Here is a 16,525-nt window from a genome sequence, read left to right as displayed (position 1 = left end):
CAGCTCTGTCCTACACCAGCTTGACCGACGGATAGTAGCCACATCCAAATTGGGCATTTTGCGCAATAGCGCTGCCAAGGCGTCTAGCCAGGAGCGGCCACGAGGGAGTGGGCGCTGGCAAGCGTACGTGTGGTCTTACCTTAAGTTTCGCGTGGTTCGAGGCTAGTTGAGTGTTCGAAAATAATCGAAATTAGCGAGACCCGACGGCTACGACACTGATAAGCGGTGTAGCCAAACTTTCGTTCCCGCGGCGGGCGGGCGCGGCCGAGCCTTTAGCCGACGATAGTTGGTGATAGTACAATATAGTCGTACTTCCTGAAGTACGTAATTCTTATCGAAATTCGAAACGCAGCCCGTTTATTAAACCGCGTCAATAAATATACACAGTAACAGTAGGAAGACTCGAACTGACCCAAGCACCCTTCTTGATTGATGCCAGCTATTGGCCAATAGCAGCCGCGTATGGGAATCTGCTATATGACGCAATATGGCAGCCCCGAAAAGAGCAAGGAGAAGGCCTCGTTTGAAAAGAAAGTGTTTGAGAAAAAGTTCGCTTCGCGCTCCGAGTGGGAGCTTCACGCGCCACGCACGACGCAGATTTGGCTATGTTCGCAGCAGCGTATGCTGTACGCGGACTGTTTCTTCACCAAGCCTGAGGAATGGTTCGGGACACCTTTAACGGGAGCTCGAACGACAAAACTGTTATTATTAGTCAATTATACAGTAAGTAGCATCACTTCGATTAGTCAAGCGCAAAACCATTGCAGAGAATGTCGTAAATGAAATAATCCGTCAGCGCAGGGAGCATCTAAGCTATAATTTAGGAAGAAAAAAAAGAAAGTCTACCTATAGGAACATGCCATGGCAGCGCGGTGCTGGAATGTTTTGTTGGAACGTGTCATTCAAACTGGCGCGCACTACAAGAATAACAATGATGAGAGCTGAATGTTTTTCACACTTCTCACCTCAAACTCAATTTTTTTTAATAGGCTAAAGGTGAACCCTACGAACACAGGGTCAAGCTATATATGGCATTTACTAAATGATAACAAAAATAAGCGTGCTGTCCATAAGTTTCTGGATTGCTTTAGCAAATATCTTACTGTATACAAAACATTTATTTATGTATTTATTTATTTATATTATTTATTTTGCACACCTTCAAAGACCTGGACATCTGCTCCCCTAGATTTTCTAAAAAGAAAAGAAAAAGCTTCATGATAAAGAGGGAAGGACATTACTTCACATCCCATATATAACTGAACCTTCCAACCAGGAACTGTTTCGAGTGAAAGACCTCGTAGCACATTAATGGAAACTTATGTGAGCCCTAAAGAGCAAACGCGTGGTCAAACATGACTAATAATACTGACCCCGTTTCCTATGTAACATGGTATGCTTACGCAAAACTGTGGGAACACAAACAATAAACTGAACTCCAGGGTGAAAAATCTATGGGCACTTAATTTGCTGAGCTAAACTGCGATAGGCGGAAGCCTATCTATGACTGCCTCTGTTGCTGTGGTCTGAACTGTCCTGCGAACGGACGCCGCCGTGGCCGCGAGCATGGGATGCAATCACAGCCGCGTATGGCTGCAAGGTTTGTCGCCGATCTGCGCGCACCCCCACGCGCATAACGCTCCTTAAGCTTCGTAAGGAAGCGCCACGCTTTGAACAATGCCGCCTCCTCCTCGCGCGTTCTGGGCGAGGCAGACGCCGCGTCGCTATCGGCCTAACGGCATCACATAGGCCCTCGCGCCGTGCTTCAGCGCCATTTTCGCTCAAGAAGCGTCTACGGAGTGGCGAGGAGCGCATGTTGGCGCCGTTGCTACGCTCGAGCACTGTAGGCGGCGCCACGGTCGAGGAGGGAGCGTGAAAGAGAGGAGAAACGAGGAGGAGTGCAGGCGGAGGAAGAGAGTTTCGCTACTTTACGAAGTTTAAGGGGCTTAACACGCGCATGTCCGCGCTTTCCCACACGCCCATCGCACAGTGCTACTGGCATGGCGCCTTCTCTCCTAGCTTTCCTCGCCAGTGGCGCCTCCTCTCCTTGCTCCCCTCGCCGGTGATCACCGCTTTCCTGCGTCCACCACGGACTGTGCCCGGACACTCGTGAGGCACTAAAGGCTTACGCCTTAAAATGAACGCTATACAGAGGGGAAGCTATCGAGAAGCCATCACACCACTCGCATACTGTGTGTCGGCAACACTTACGATATCTTCAAGGATGCCCACGGGCTAGACAAGGGTGAAATGAAAACTACGGATGCAGCATGGCTATCGTTGTCATTTCAAAACAATACAAAAAACTACCGTAACGTAAGCACGGCTACTCGGCTGTAAAACGAGAGATTTTTCCAAACGCACAAACGAAATCTACTGATTTTGAAGTCTCTGCTCCAGCTAATATTGCCAACTGACGACTAGGCTACGCACGCTGCCAAATGCGGTATGGTTCTGAGAAAGCACGACTTCAGTGGCTTAGCCGTATGATTTTACCTTCCCGCATCGGACACTTGCATAGATTTTATGCTTCCGATAAGCGTCCCAGAGTACGATCAGTCTAGATTTGAGTGATAAGCTTTCTTTGCGCCTGTGTCGAGGGCCTTATGGCAAGTTTGGCCAACTCAACAGCGAAATGGGGGTTTCGTTTCGACGGCCCACTCTACGAACGTTCCGTGCATGCACAGCTGTGTTTACGCTTCGAGGGTCATCTTCGAAATACACGGCATTGTTCGGAGCGAGCGGTGAAAACACTGGTAAATCTCTCATACCACGGGGAAAACAATGGCCTGCCTGGTCAACACTAACATGTCGAGGTTGTTTAACAGTTAATACTGGGGCTCGAGTAGAAACATTCAGCGTTGACCGGCACACGGACAGTTTGCTTCACACAGTCAAAATACGGAGGTACCCCTGAAGGTAACTAAGTGATACTTAAACTGTTTACTATAAGGCCCATGGGTCACCTAAATATGGGCTAAAGAATATTAAAACTAAACATGCAATAAAACCTAAGTCACTAAATGTGTATTAAAATTTAATACACATTTAGTGACTTAGGTTTTATTGCATGTTTACTTTTAATTTTTGTCGATGCGGTAGTTGGCAATACATTTAAAATGTATTGTCAACCGACGCATCGACAAAAATTGCAACGAAACTTGAATAATGCGGTCCATAATGTCGCAGTCACATTATTATGTTGTTAGTTCAATCAACAACTGGCATGCTTCTGCACTTTGTTCGCACGGTTATTTTCGCTTAATATAGGTTATCTTGGCAAACAGACAGCGCTGCCGAGAGACATGCAGACGCTTGAGGTTCACAAAGTGAAGCGAGGCCACACTGGTCCCCGGCTGGGAACGTCACGCGTACAAAAATTTGGCGGCCGAGAGGCGGTGGGCGTGAATTGGCTCGGGGCACTTCCGCGAGGAGATCCCACAAAGAGGAGGTCGCGCAGTGTCCGCAAAGAGCGGCCGGATCCCGGAAGAACCGACATCTCAAGATCGCGGGGCGTCCGCGGCCAGCCAGCCCATATCGCGCCTAATGAAGGGGGCTTCAGATGGCACGGCTGAGGCGAAGCTCCGCGCGCCTGTTCTCCGCCGGGGCCAGCGCTCGGACTGATGGGCGCGTCGAACAGAGGCGCAACCGGTTTCTATTCTTTTTTCTTGTATGATTGATGCCTTTTCGCGCAGAATAAATGCACTCTTTTGCCGTTGGTCTACGGCTAGGCACGATGAAGTAAACGTTATGTGATCGAACGGTCGACCACACCGCGGTGATGATGACTATGATAATGATGATCTGCCGGAAAGGGGGGGGGGGGGTTACTAGCGCCGTAGGTAAGCTTTCCTGCAGCTGCAGGTAGTGAGTGGCTCCCTGCATTGCTCTCGTTTCACAACGCAGCTGCGCCCAACACAAGGCTCCGACAAATTGACTCAAGGAAGTCTAATGGTGCGGTGAATAGGCATAAAAAAGTATAGAGTCAGAATTTCACCTTTCAGTCCTCCTCCTCTGAACGGTAGGAATACTGAATTGTGGCTAATGTTTAAAAAAAGAGTGAATTCGGTCTCTGGAGTCCAGGCTCTCAACGTGACAACGGAAGACTCGTGCTTGGTCGGACCAGCGGCGGAGGCCATGAAGTAACAGTTGTGAGCGCATAGACTTCCCGTCAGCGTTATTTTCACGCCGCGCTGCTGTCGAGGGCAGACAAGAGAAACGCCGTGACGTCAACGAATACCCGAGTGGGGTTCAGCGCTGCATGTTAGGCCGCGCGGAAGTATCGCCGAAAGCGGTCGACCGAGAAGGCGCGGCCCCATTTCTGCGAGCAGCGCGTCCGCGATGCGGTAGCAGCCCTGGTGTTAATTACGCGCTTCGAAATATGTAGGACTGTTTGAGTTCAGAACAAAAAAAGCACAGATAGACGCAGAAGGCTTGTCACAAGCATTTTCGGGACCCACCGCGATCATTCAAACACACGCCTGTGGATGGCGCAAGCCCCGTTACAGAGGCCTGCTCAGCTAAAATCAGCAGCATCTCACGCCGCAATCGGCGATTCTCCCTGTACGCCCCGGCACGCCCATTTCACCTGGAGCATGCGCCACAACAGTGGACAAGGGACGTGTCGGATGGAGCCAGCGTCTCGACAAGATTACGCGTCTTCGTCAATGGGGCCACTGACGAAGGCGAAGTCCCCGTGTCGAAAAGTTGGCTCCAGCCGAGACGTCCCTTGCTCGACTATAGTGTGGATAACTTCAATCCTCCATCCTCCAGTGAACTCCTGTTTTGTTTGGATGCGCCACAACAGTCACTCTTGCTCGCGTTAAAAAAAGAATGCCTACAGTGTAATTGACAGCAGCGCAACTAACGAGTCAATTTGTGCATCCACTCTGTGCTGAGGTGCTGCTTTCAGTTACAGGTGGTATACGCAATATGAATATGTTACGAATTTTCGTTCGTTTCAGTAATATTTACCGCGAGCCGCTCAAAGGTGAAAAACAAGTTTCAATCGCTGCGAATAAAAAAAAAAAGAAGAACGCGTAAGCAACTTTAGCTTGGGAACGCGGAGTTTTCATCTTGCCCACTAAATATACATTGCACTATTAAATAAGCTTACATTGCAAATAAAGAAATGGGTCAAAGGACAACCTGTCATGACCGTACCTAAGCTCAAGCGCACTAAACACGGTAAAACTGGGGAAATTTCGTGCAAAACTCACGCATAATGTTCAGTTGCATTACAGAAAGTCTGTTGACTGCAACAAAAAGCGCCAGTAACGACGCAATAGAATGTTCATGACGACTTTAGTGAGGGGTCATCCGGAGCGCGCTTTACGGTGGTCAAATGCGTTCCCGCAAACGGCTCCACAGTGTCGCCAACGTTGCATTCATAAAGCTCGCATAATTCTGCGACGGGGCATGCCCTCAATCCAGGATAGCGTCGCCGCCAAGCTCTAAACTCGAGCGGCATCGGCTAAGCAGGGCCCACCTCTGTCCAGCGTTAAAAGAACGGGGGGGGGGGGGGGGCACGGCGCTAAGCAAACGCTGGCCGCGCGCAGCCTCCGCGACTCGCTCGCGCAGGCAGCGCGTGCGATTCACGGCAGCGTTCGCAGCGCTGAGGGGCGCCACGGTTCACGTACTGTAACACAATGGTGTAACGGGAGAGAACAGAAAAAAAGAAGAAGGCGCCATCCGCGCTCAGCGAACGTGACGAAATGCCCCGGCGTGAACCGCAGCGTCAAGCTGCCAGAGCACAGACCGCTTACCGCGAGTATAGTGCCCGGGCGGCGCGCATTATACCGTGTATCGTAGTCGTGCCGCTCGCAAAAAAGCCTTTCTCAACCACTCTTCCTCCGCCCTTTTCCCCGCCAGCCGCTCCTGGCTCGTTTCGTAAGCTGTACAGACAAGTTACACGAACAAGGGAGCGGATGCTCCGTCTAACGTTCCAGTAAATAACAGCCTCGACGCATAAGCAAGCAAGGTGAAGCGCACGGCCGTTCGTACGTTGAACCGTGCTCGGTAAGGCATCTGGGAGGTTTAATACGTCACTTTAGCCAACGTGTACCCAAGTGTCCGACGCGATGAAACAAAAGGACATCGGCCACTTGGTGGCAAGTGTTTCGGGGAAAGAAAGTTTTCAGGATCCGGTGTTGTTGGCCGCAGAAGCAGTTGGTCCGGTAAGGCCTTAGCCACATTTAAGCACTACATATCTTACCGCAAGTCGAGAGCGCTCGGACGTTGCCAACGTGCATCTAAAGGAGGCACGCCTCCTGCGCACTGACTGATCAGAATACATGGCAGATAAGCAAAGCTCCTATTCGAAGCTGTCAGATGAATAATAATTTCAGCCAGATTTAGGAGCCGAGTAAAACTTGTGTGCAGTCGGCGTTCGTTCGCAGCTCGAAAAAGCATCGCTGCCGAATGAAGCACAGCGTGCGGCTTCGCGTGCTCCGCCCACGAATACGCCGGTGCCATTAAAGAACGCCCTCCACAGCAGTCAGCGGAGCTTGGCAGCCTTCGACGTCCAATGAGCCAGACCGAAGACAGAAGGAACAAGTTGCCAAGCGCCCTCCTCAGTTTATCGCCCCCATGCGCCCATAAAGCGAAGGACGACAGCGCAATGAAAAACACAAAGGAGACCGGGGAGCTAACAACGGCCGCAGCTGAGGCCACGGTGCGCTACAGGGGCAATTACGAGACTCCGATACCGCGCTGTGCTCAACGCTACCCGATCGGGGCGATGATTAACGAAGTCAGCAAGCGAGCCCACCTCTGGTAATTAAGTGATCGAGCGATTAAGACACAGGTGCATTTAATTTGTCTAGCACGTACTCGAGGGCTCTTCGCGAACAGGACTTCCTGCACGGGAGAATTATTGTCCCGACACTCCATGCACGCGCAAGCAAGGCCTTGTTTACGTACGCGCGCGCCCGCGTGGGCGAGTCCAATGGCTGCCGCAACCGCGGCCATTGTGGCGCCAACCAACTGTACGCTTAGAGTGCGCGCGCACGGTTGGCGCGAAACTCTGGCTGCTGACAAACCAAACGACTCAGCCCAATACAGACGAGATGCGCCTTCCTGAAAGCGTGCGCTGAGTAAACGCGCGCATGGCGGCCGGAGGTGCGTCATGCAGTGCGCGCGGTGGTGACACACAAAGTGCGAAGGAAAACTGCAGACACAACAGACGTGCCGGTGCGCTGCGAGACGTTTTCATGCCGTACAGCGATGCAACGTTACTTTTACTTCCCGGTGCATACGCCACGAACGTGTGAACAAGGCCTGCACTACGGCAGCGTACCCTCTCTCTCTCTCTCTCTCTCTCTCTCTCTCTCTCTCTCTCTCTCTCTCTCATATAACGAGCTAGTCATGCGTCGGGACTTCCGCTTAAAGGGATGAGGAACATTAAATCAGCTAGGACAACTAGACGCATTGCTTTTGGTCGAAAAAGATCGATTACAGCAGAGAAGAAAGTTAGTGCAAACCTCCCTTTTTGGATATCGCGCGCGAACCGCGCTGAAGGTGCAGCCATTCTGAGGTCAGAGATTTCAAGGGTTCTCCCGGTATTTGGGCTTCCTATTTCTGCAGGAAAGGTGCTAAAATGTACCACGCTAGGTCCTTGCGCTTACTTTCGAATACAGTGGTTCCTTACTGAGCAATAATTAAGTAACCTCGAGCGCACAATTTCACCCAAGACGTTACACAATGCTAGTGCGGGTGTTTCCATGTGTATGGCGTCACCACCAGCCTTTCGATCTTGCGCCATATCTGGCTTCCAAGCCTTCGCTCATGGTAAGACTGTACCTTAAAGCACTTTGCGTAAGTCATCCTTCACACGAGCACTATGCTCAACTGATACGCCGGAGACGTCATGTTTTCATTCCACCAAGGCATTTTACGAGAATTTCATGTGCGGTAACTCTTCATGCGGACAAATAAAACAAACGCCGGAGCCAATGCGGTAGCACCAGCTAGCAATGATTTCGTATACATTTACGTCCTGCGAAATCTGCTTGGAAAAAAAGTATGTTCCCCTACAATGAAAACTTGCAATAGTCTTAGCACATGGCGAGAACCTACACCCGGTGTGCTCCGCTGGCGGAGGTCGCGCACGATATATGCTATATATATAGTGCCGCGTACAAGTTTTTCGGATTCCTTCTGAGATCACCTTTCTTCATTGCACCGAATTTATTCACGCACAGTACTTAAGCGCGTCACCTTAACCAAAAGTATTTTTATCTTATGCCTTCTTCTGCACGATTTTCACCAGCTTTCTTCAACCTGGACTGTACTCTCTCGGGTTATCGTTGAAGTAAAAGAACGAAGCGCGCGCCCCAAGGCACTGCTTACTAGAGCCAAATTTGATATTCCGCTTTCAGCATTTAAACAGACAGTAATTCATCTTTTTTTTAATATTACAAGCATTTGTGAAACGTGTGTACGTGCGCGGGTGTGCGCGTGCGCTCATGTTGGAAGCAATGGATCAGTGAAAAGTAAGCAGGAAGTTAACATTTATCTTGTGCCCAAGTGACGGTCACAATATTCTCGCTTACAAACATGAAGGGCGTCTACACTGTTTTGCAGAGCGACCGAGAAGACGACGCATGCACAGATTCTTATATACAATGCTTCGTTAAGTATGGACGCAGGGGGAGGGAGCGAGAGAGAGAGAGAGAGAGAGCATCATCAGCGAATGCAATGTATGCAAAATAAACAAGGAGTAGCAACGGAACAATGAGACGCGAGAAAATAAGCCACTGGTTGCGCAATAACCGGGTCCACCCCGTGCCTTAAAACGAGGGCACGCGCACGCACGGAGACCACCACCACACTGTCGCATGTTACAAAGGACAATTCTTCCTTTCTCATGCACGGTATATAGTGGCGCTACTGCGTCGCTACAGGGGGCTGTTTTGCTCGCTGCATAGATGTCGGCTTTCTTATCCTCTTGTTCCTTTCAGTGCAGCCGGACTTGTGCAGCGGTCAACGTCATGCCCCACTCTGGGACACGCATCAAGACGTGGCGAGAGCCAGATGTGCCAGATGTATCTTGTTATGTACAGAACAATGGCCACGCTATGCCACACAATGGAGCTAAATAGCCACAAGCCCCATGGGTGAATGAGAACTGCCGGCTCGATATTAATAAAAAGAAATACAAAGACAAATAAAGCCTCGGTCGCGCGCGCGCGCGATGACCGCATTGCCGGCTCAAAGGGAACACAGGCCGCGACGGGAGCTGCCCGAGGCACCAGAAACAACACAGAGAAGCCCCGGAGTGTTTATGGGGCTGCGAAATCAATCTCGGCAGTTTGTGAAAGGCACTGGAGGCAATTCATTACAAAGCCGCGGGGCGACAATCTGGGAGTGCATAATTTTTGCATGGCGCAACAAAATGGTGCGGAACAAAACGGAATAGTTTCGCTGTTACGCTGTTCAAGTATCTACCTGCCGCAGTTAACTGGCCCAGCTTACGACGTTTTCGCTCAGCGCTCCCTTATCAGTGGAAGGAGGGACACATGCAGTGAATGCACAAACTACCGCTAACTCGCCGTTCGCGCTTCTAATGCCGAATGTGCGCTACCAGATGGTGTCGTTGTTCTGAAATGTCAACAATCCGTGACTGAGACGAGGTATAAATGTGAATGAGATTCTCAAATATGGTCTGAAAGTTCAACAATCTATAGTCCTCTTTCACAGCAGTATTTCATGCTGCTAGCCTTCTTCATCGCATTACTTCTTCTAGAGAAGAGATTGGCAAGAGACAAGAAGGTCAGTCTCATCAGGTTCGCAAAAGAAAGCATAGTGCCAGAAGCGCCTCCCTTGCGTAGTATGAGGGATCACGCGACGCGCTCCTCACAGGTTTGGCTGTCGGCGCTCAATAAAGAAACACCACGCCACAGCCCTCCTGGACATTTCTGCAAGTACTCTCGAAACGACAGAAGTTCTTTACTGTCAAAATAATAATCTTGGGCAAACAGAAAGCACGAAATGGTTTAAAGACGCTATCTCTTTACTGAATACGTACAGTGAACGCCCATTCCGCGCGGTCGCCGCGATGGAGACCCCCGAACCGGTTTCTTACGTGAAAGGTAAGCAATCACTGAGAGCAAACTGTAAAATATGTTCTTATAGTGGGCTGTCTGTATAATGAAATAGAGCATAACAGAATGAAGCCTCAATGCAGTGATCACACGGGTTCGCAGCGACCGACTGCGCGTCTCCATGCATGTCCGCGCACAATGTTTCGCTTTCGCTGCGAGCGCGCGTGTTCGGATCGTTCTGCGAACTTTATTTAGGCCGCAGCATATGAGCATTTGACAGTACACAAACAACCATTGTTGCGTGGACGCTATCAGAGCTGTTTAAAAATAATTTCGTCATAACTCGGGACTTCAACGCCTACGGCGACTTGTGACGTGCCATCGCGACGATTCGATGTTTTTTTTTTTTCGTTTCTTCTAAATTCTTGCACGTTTCAATATCATTATTTATCAAGTTGCATCGTGCTGCCTATTTATTGGTCTTCTGAGCAAGCAATTTCCCGCCACTTGTTTTTCGTAATCCAGTATAGATTCATTGTTTGTTGCTAACACAAACATGAGCATATGTCATGCTTTTTTTATGTGCTTAATATCGTTACCTATCCATTCCAGTGAATTTGCCACTGTCTAGCACCAACAAGTTCACAGATCAAAACGACATGACAATTAGCCAGGCAGCGCGCGCAGGCGAGCGTATCAGTCCGCGCGTTCTGCTGCTCACTGAACATCGCAGCCCCGACGCCGTAGCAGAAATATTCCTCGCGGAACTGCTTGCTGCACACCCGAGTTGAAGCAGATGGCTGCTTGCCGGTTATAAGTTTCGCGATCCAAGCTTCACGCAGCTTTTTGTCCCGCGAGGTCTACGTGTGAAGGCTGACACCGGGCTCCGTTGCGTTGGTCCGGCACTGCGGCACCGACCAGTAGCCTACCATGTTGGACGCCTTCAAAGACCGCCACAACCTATTATATATATAGTGCTTCGAGTGTTGTCGAGTAGACACTAGAAGCGGGAAAACCTCCACACTTAATCAGAACCGCAGCGCAGGTGGGACTTTAAGCTTTCCATTTCAGCTCGCTTCGGCGCTTCCGAAACAGCCGACGCGGCCGTATTGTCCACGTGATCCCTCATACCACGTCACGCCGACGGCAGCGCCAGCTTCTCCAGTGGTGGAGCTCGCCCCCAATACGCAGGTATATCTGGTATGCGCGAGCCAATTGGTCTTACTTTCTGAATAATATACAGCTGCAATCAGGACGAGTAATACCGCTCAGAGCATGGCTATAGAAACTCGTAGAGTGGATACTTGGATGTGTCTTGGCACACCAGATTCATCCTTGTGTATCGTGCTTATCTACGAGGGCAACAACGGTTACTCCCGTAAGTCAGTAAACAATGTAACAATTATTTTTCTTAAACATGACCATGAAAGCCATGAACAGAGAATGTTACTGAAACTACAAAAAAAAAAGAAAACAGAAAGTGTATGCTAATAAATTTGCTACATTTTATCAATTTCTTTTTTCACATCAAATTTTTAACAACGTAGAACTAACACCTGCTCGTAGTACTTGCGAGAGCTTGCACTTGAGCCTAGACGCGTAAGGCGCATGAACTAACGAGCGCCGACTACGGTAATGATACTGCGAAGAAGGACCTGCTCCGACAGTGGACGTAATATTATAAACAAAAACTAAAGGAGTGCTATTTCGGGCTAAAAATGTGCAGGCCACTTTACAAGAAGACCTCAGGATTAATTTCTCTACGATTGAAGTCGCTGAATCTAAATTCTCTAGGTGTACACTTTGACTAACACATGACCTGGCACAATCATACAGATTTCGTTGCAGGCAAACTATCCCAAATTGCTGATTTCATCTACTCAATGAACTTTCTCCCTCGTTCCATTAAACAGTTGATAAATAATTCCTCTTTCATGAGCCACTTAAGCTATTGTTGCCTTCTGTGGGGTACGACTTCTACAACAAACATTAAGAAGTTGTACGCACTACAAAAGAAAGCAGTTCGTGCTATATGTAACAAGCCGTACGACTTCCTATCTGCCTCCTTATTTCAAGAGCTTAAAATTTTGAAAATTACCAATCTTACGGAATACCGTCTGGCAATAGCCTATAAAAAGGAGCACAAAAGCAATATAAGCCTTATACAGTCAATAGCCCAACTCAACCAACGTAAAACTTTACACAATCCGATTTCCGGAATACTGGTACACACCTCCCTCACGTACCCATTACGGCATGCAAATGCTATGTTCTAGACTGCCTAGGTTACTCAATGAACTGATGAGTAATGAATTTGATGTACTGTCGTGTTCTCCAGTTGAACTTTTTAACTTTTTCACGCCTCTAAATGATTCAGTTATGTCTTTTTTCATGTCTAAACTATGTCTGATTCAATTAAGATTCAAATATGTCTTTCTTTATTGACTAGATGATCAATGTTCTGGTATTTATATAATCACTATTTTTATAGTCATTACGAAATACGTTGCTCCACCTTGCTGCTCGGATGTTTCTGGGTTCGTGGGACTAGTCAAGCTGATACTTGCAGCTTCTTTCCCACTTTCCCACCACAACACTGTATTGTACTTGTTCTGTGGAAATAAACATTCATTCATAAAAAGGGAAATTACAGCCTCGTCACCACATATGCAACAGAAACGTCGAATGTCCGCACAGACCGGTATACGCGATCGAAACCTGTAGCGCGGTCAGTATGGACGCTTAAGAACTACGAGGAACTCCGCCCGGCTTTCCCTTCAGATCGCATTCTGTTGGACGGCTACTTCGAGTCATCTTAGAGCCTCTAGCGAGTCACCGTTACTTTCAAAAAACTATGGCCAGACATGGTTCGCCGGAGGCTCCAATCGTGGCTAGCGTCACGGATGAGAAAAATAAAGGCAACTCTCGGGGCAGGTAGCAGGCTGTGCGCACTCTACGCAGGTGAGCGAGCTCGCGGGAGAGGGGATCGACATGAATCAAGCCACGCGGCCATTCAGCAGCCCACCACACGATGGACAGGCGGCGGGAAGCACCCCCTTCGGGCCGACGCCGCCGCCGCCGCCACCTGAAAGCGAGCCGCACTTCCGGGTCCGTCCGGCTGCACGCTGGCGACAAGCAGTAGAAGGGGAGGAGGGGGGACGAGGTCGTCGAACTCTGCGCTGGGCACACGGCGGCTGGCTGCACGGTCGGCAAGTAGCTGGCTTCACGCGATCATTTCAATGATCTCTTCGCCACGGGACCTGTTGGGGCACACCGATGGCTGGGTGTCGCGGGTGTCAACGAAGAAACGGCAGCGCTCGCGATGGAATCACGGCGGCTTACCAAACAGCGCCACAGGCATATTCTACTTCCAAACAGGTCGCGACAAAAACCTACTGCAGACGGAAAAGTCATCACAGGTAAAAGACGCTTGATTAGAACACTCCCTACAGATGAAAAGATTACGTCGATCCCTTCCTAGCTGCATGAGCTTCACAAGCCAGCAGTTTGAAGCTAGAAAACGAGCAGATGGAGGAATATATATGGAGAAGATGGAGGGTACCTATATGGGCTTGTTGGTATGGCCACTTCTACTTTGCTGTAGCGCAGGTAGAACGACCGGACACACAGAAAGGCACTATGTGTGCTTGTCTAATGTGTCCTTCTGTGTCCAGTCGTACTGCGAGCGCTACAACAAAGTAGTATGTGGTGAAGGTATGCGACGTGGTGATTCACGCTGGGGATTCCTTCCCGCAATAATCTCCTTGTATGAAATGTCCCGAAATGTAAAGTCGCAAACATTAGTTTCAACTTTCTTTACTACTGCAATATGAAAGGACGAAGCGAAGGATCCCCACGAACGCGCGCACCAGGCGGGCCGGCCGTATTTCATGCTCTTTGACGCCGCACACAAACTAACAAAACGAGACCCTTTCGCCGACAGTTGCGTGGTACCAAATTATTCCTTTGCTGGAAAAACACGCATACACTCTACGAAAAGTTTACATCCTTTGGAGTGTATATTTGCCACACAACAACAATCGTCATCTGTCTTGCCCGCATTTCCTTTCTTGAAAACGCTACGCTCGTTACTTTCCTGTCGGGAATTGTATGTCATGCTGATAACGCGCATGCCGTTCGTTACTGGAAAGTACCGGGCTCGCCGCGTTAAAGAAAGGAAATGCGGACAAGACAGATGACGATTATCGTTGTGTGGCAAATATACACCCCAAAGGGTGCAACTGTTTTTAGAGTGTACAGGATGAGTATTTACAACTGAAATTATATAAACGAGTAACAGAGGCAAAGCCCATTTGAATGGGCAACAGCTAGGCAGTATAAACAACCCGAGCTGAAATCGATGTGTAAAGATAAACGCATCAGCCGATAAAGAAAGAAAAGAAAAACCTACGACCAAATATCTAAGCAAATGAGCGAAAAATGGCTCCATCCCTACCCGGAGATTACTGTTGCGCACGTGGAAGCCAATGATTGCGCTAACAACAAAATATGTAGTGATTACCCACTACGGCCCCCTCACTGCTGTGCAACTAAATGCAGAACATTGCTTCCTTGTAGAAAAATCAAGAGGATGTTGGGAAAAGGCAAAATGCCTGACAGAGGACCCAACACACTTGTACACAGTTCGTACAGCACGCATATATATATACAAAATACATATCAATCAATACGAACCGAAAAGAAAACACCTTTAAGCGGCCAACCAGTCCATCATAAAAAAGAAACACAAGAAAGAAAGTACAACTGCGATATTACTTTAGAACAGGCTGTAACTATGCAAAACACGTATCTTGGACACTTAAATACCATTACTCTGGACAAAGTAACAACTAGTGTAGAACAATATGAATCAAGTGAATACAATTCAGAATTGGTATGGTTAACACAGTACATGCAGTACAATTCGCACTGCCTAACTACGATAACATAAGATCCAATAACGTTCCTAATAAAGAGGAAAAAAATGAAAACTATTTAGATACAACATAAAAACAGGTCGCACTGCTGCTACAACTGTGTACGGGTGTATCACACCCGCCACTGTGAGCAGGTGTACCGTTATAATGTTCGTTCGTGTCCTAACAGTCAAAACGTATATTTTCCTGCGAAATGTTTTTTTTTCTTTAACTTGTAGCATGAAAGCTTTTTCGGGACAACTGAAATTAAGCTTTTGTTCTAATTTGTTGAATATGCAAGTTGTTTGACAAATAAAAGTAGGTTTCCAATAGTTTGTTCGTGTTCTTTGCATACGACGGAGGTTTTGGCGGATAGGACAATGGTGTTGCCCAACAACATAAACCTAACGAAGAATGCAAAACGAAAGAAGAAACAAGAGCACGGAAACTCAAGAGGAAAAAAAAATTCCCATGCACACGCTACGTCGGCGCCTTCAGAAAATGACTCCGTCAAGAACGTTCTTGGAGATGAACAACACGCCTGAACTGTATTTCGACAACATTCCCGAGCACGGCCTCTGCATAGCCCGCCCGGGTGCACCCAGAGATGCAGCGAGGCGCAGCACATTAAAACAACGGCTCGGGCCATCCTCTCACTTTCTGCTGGAATTAACACGCAGGAATACACAAGCGACACGAAGGCACGGCTTGAAAACGCCAACCGAAACACGAGCGGGCTTTCGCTCGCGGAACCGAGCGGGACCGAAACGTGGCCGGAGCTCGTCCGCACTGAATCGGCACGCTTGGCGCGCGACCTTCACCGTGGCGCGGGTTCAAGCCGGGAATAAAGCCCGCTAAAGCTCGTTCAGCCCAGCAGGCCGGTGTAACCACCGCGTAATGCGAGGGTACACAAAACGGTCCGGTCGCGGGCAGCCGCACACCGGTGAGCTAGATTGGAAGAAAAAGAAACGGGCGCCCGGCCATCGCACAGAAAACTCAGCCGCCACTGCGCGCTCCACTGATCAAAGACCTGCTCTCGGACCGCTCCGGGGAAACGGTTATCGAGCACCCCCTCTATCTCTCTCTCTTTGCACACGCGCAACTCATTGTTCGGCCGCGAAGGGAGCGCACATAAGACGAGGGCCACATTTCCTCGGCCCTGCGTCCACCGGCGAGCGCCCGCGCACAAAAGAACGAAGGAATTCTGTGCGCGCGCGGCCTCCGAATTTTTTGGTCCTCTGCAGCTGCGCGCCGAGACGTGAGCGCTGAATTGCGCCCAAAACTGCACCGTTGCAGAAAATAGCCAGCGCACGGTAACCGATGAGGCGCCACATTCAATTGGAGAGACAGAAAGGAGCGCCCGGCACGGGAGAGGAGAGGGAAACGGGGCCACCAAGGAACCGGGAGAGGGAGGGTACTCGGCCCCGAAACAAATGTGCCAGTCACAGCGGCAGAGCGGAGCCTGGTGAAAACGCTTGACGACTCGTAGGGCCGAACTGATCGCAGCGGATGTGAACTTACGGAGACAGTCGTCATCCCTCCACGACGGGGCCCAGAGGCGCGACA

General features: G+C 49.3%; 1 protein-coding gene across 6 annotated transcripts in view; it reads right to left on the bottom strand.

Moving 5' to 3' along the window:
* kat80 (katanin p80) overlaps nucleotides 1-16,525 on the bottom strand; it is a 200,997-nt gene that overhangs the window by 126,244 nt on the left and 58,228 nt on the right. The window lies entirely within an intron of this gene.

Source organism: Dermacentor variabilis, chromosome 1 (assembly GCF_050947875.1).
Source record: "Dermacentor variabilis isolate Ectoservices chromosome 1, ASM5094787v1, whole genome shotgun sequence".
In the NCBI taxonomy this organism is placed as follows: Eukaryota; Metazoa; Arthropoda; class Arachnida; order Ixodida; family Ixodidae; genus Dermacentor; species Dermacentor variabilis.
The sequence above is the reverse complement of the archived record's forward strand: the minus strand, read 5'-3'. Positions and strand labels throughout refer to the sequence as shown.